Raw genomic sequence first — 2,500 nt, 5'->3', positions numbered from 1 at the left:
GTCGAAGGAGAGGAGGTGAGGCTGCTGTTGTCTGTGCAAGGTCGTCCTTTGTGCGCGCAGGTCATGACAATAGCGTTTGGGGGCTGGAGGCGACGGCGGGGCAGAACAAGGCTTTTGTGGAAGGAAAGAGGGGGAGGGAAAGGAACGGTAGGGGTCACTTTAGCTCTTTCCTGTCTTCTGTTTTTTTTTCTCTCTCTATCTTTCGTTTTTTTTTCTGTCCGTTTCTTTGACTCTCTCTCTCTCTCTCTCTCTCTCTCTCTCTCTCTCTCTCTCTCTCTCTCTCTCTCTCTCTCTCTCTCCCTCCTCCCTCCCTCATCCCCCCCTCCCTCTCCCTCCCTCCCTCCCTCCCTCCCTCCCTCCCTCCCTCCCTCCCTCCCTCTCCCTCTCTCTCTCTCAGTTTTCAGACCTAGTCTTAGTCATGGAGTAGCGAAGAGGCTTTCCAAATCACGACCTTCATGAACAAGTCCTTTTTCCAAGAAGACGCCAGCCGAGTGCATGAGTGGCCTTTCATGAAGTCTCGCTGCATGAATGGTAATTGTGGCACGGGGCAGGCACTAGGAAGGCACGCTCGAGGATAAGTAGCGTTTGAGTAGCTTTTTGGTATTTGGGTCACAAGGATTGTTCGTCTGTTTGTTGTTGTGGTCGTTGTTTTAATCATCTTTATTTTGTTATTTTTTTTCGTTATTTTATCTTTGCTTCGCCTCCTTACACTGGCATTTATACACAATCACTCAAGGAGTCTAAACAACTTCATCAATACCACCTACATCGAGAAAAGAAAACGCAATCGACTTATTGAAACACCTTGACCTCGCAGCAGCCCCCTCAAGGCCCACCTCGAGGCCCACCCCGCCGTCCCTCCCTCACCCCCTCCCCTCCTCCTGCTGCAAGTGCCTGTGGGGCAGTAATGATCGAAGTCCTTCAAGGATGACAGGGAGAAGGCTTTTACTGGCGTCCTTTCTTGTGAATCATCATTGTTTTACTTTGTATATCATTTTTTTATTATTTTTTTCCGAGAACTGCTCCATTATCTTGAGAGTTGGGGGAGAACATTGTTATATTATTGATTGTTCTGATTCTTATGTATAAACTTTTCTTTCTTTCATTCTTTCTTTCTGTTTGATGTGCGATGCATATATCTTGTCTATGAACATTATATATTCATCGAATTCACGAACAGACATCTTCATAAGACGAATGAGTATTTTTATATTGTTTATTTACGCCATTCTCGAACTTATCGCTGCTTCAGTGAACAAAATAAGATGCCCGGCCTAATGAATATTTATCATACGGACGCATATACTCAGAAATAAATGCATATTTACCAGTCTAGACATGCATATCTACCGGATAGATAAATAGATAAATGTGTATGTATCTGATAGATAAATAAATATCCATTTATTTCAGGCCATGAAATGGATGACGAAATAGACAAAAAACACGAAAACAAAATGGTATGATATTGAAATACGCAAAAAAGCAAGGAAAAATACGATGAACTTTGATACACAAAAAATAAGGAAAGAATACGGGTAAAGAGAGAGAGAGAGAGAGAGAGAGAGAGAGAGAGAGAGAGAGAGAGAGAGAGAGAGAGAGAGAGAGAGAGAGAGAGAGAGAGAGAGAGAGAGAGAGAGAGAGAGATAAAGCTATATAATTCAAAACACACACAAAACATAAAAAGAGCGATGATAAAACAAATCATATTCTTACTTTCGCCGCAGCCGTGCAGTGCAATGGGCGGTGGGCGGTGACGGCGACTCCCCACCACGCCCTTTTATTGCCTCTCTCGGGTGGGCGGTCGCGGCATCTCCTCTCTCCTTTTTTTTTTTTTTTTTGTCCTCTCTCTTTTCCTATTATTTAATGTTTCTTGATTTTGTCTTCTTCATTTGGAATCTCTTATTCTTGTTTCCCCTATGTACGTTTATCTTCTTTTCCTTCCTCTCCTTTCTTATTGTCATTTTCTTGTCATGTTATCTAGTTTAATTTTTTACATATTCTTCATCTTCTTTCATATAGACTTTTCCCTTTATTCCGTCATTCTATTGATCTCTTTATTGCATTCGTCTTTCACATTTTTTTTTTTTTTTGGGGGGGGGGGGTGCGGGTTGTCTTTATTTCGAAATTTCATTCACATTAGCTTACCCATTTTTTATCATTATTATTATTTATCTATTTATTTATCTATTTATTATTTTTTTTTTCATATACAATCTCTTTCTCCGCTCTGCTTCCATCACCATTTTTTTCTCTTCCTCTTCTGCGAAAAGGAAATTATAAAAGGAAAAAAAACTGAATAACAACAAGGCATTAACAACAAAGCTCCGATGAACGTTGGAGGAGAGTCTGTTGTCGAAATTTGGTTTCTTAAGATCTCCTGTTTCTTCTTGGAACTTCAGGCGGAAGTACCTCGAAAAACGTGTCCTTTTTCGTGATTTATTATTTTATTATTATTATTATTATTATTATTATTATCATTATTGTTATTATTATTATT

General features: G+C 40.2%; 2 protein-coding genes across 4 annotated transcripts in view; both read left to right on the top strand.

Moving 5' to 3' along the window:
- LOC113830560 (pre-mRNA-splicing factor 38B) overlaps positions 1 to 2,500 on the top strand; it is a 50,928-nt gene that overhangs the window by 25,476 nt on the left and 22,952 nt on the right. The window lies entirely within an intron of this gene.
- Positions 1 to 2,500, top strand: part of LOC113799975 (fibrinogen alpha-1 chain-like) — an 8,767-nt gene that overhangs the window by 2,642 nt on the left and 3,625 nt on the right. The gene's annotated exons all lie outside the window — the stretch shown is intronic.

This window comes from Penaeus vannamei, chromosome 13, assembly GCF_042767895.1.
Source record: "Penaeus vannamei isolate JL-2024 chromosome 13, ASM4276789v1, whole genome shotgun sequence".
Taxonomy (NCBI): Eukaryota; Metazoa; Arthropoda; class Malacostraca; order Decapoda; family Penaeidae; genus Penaeus; species Penaeus vannamei.
The sequence above is the reverse complement of the archived record's forward strand: the minus strand, read 5'-3'. Positions and strand labels throughout refer to the sequence as shown.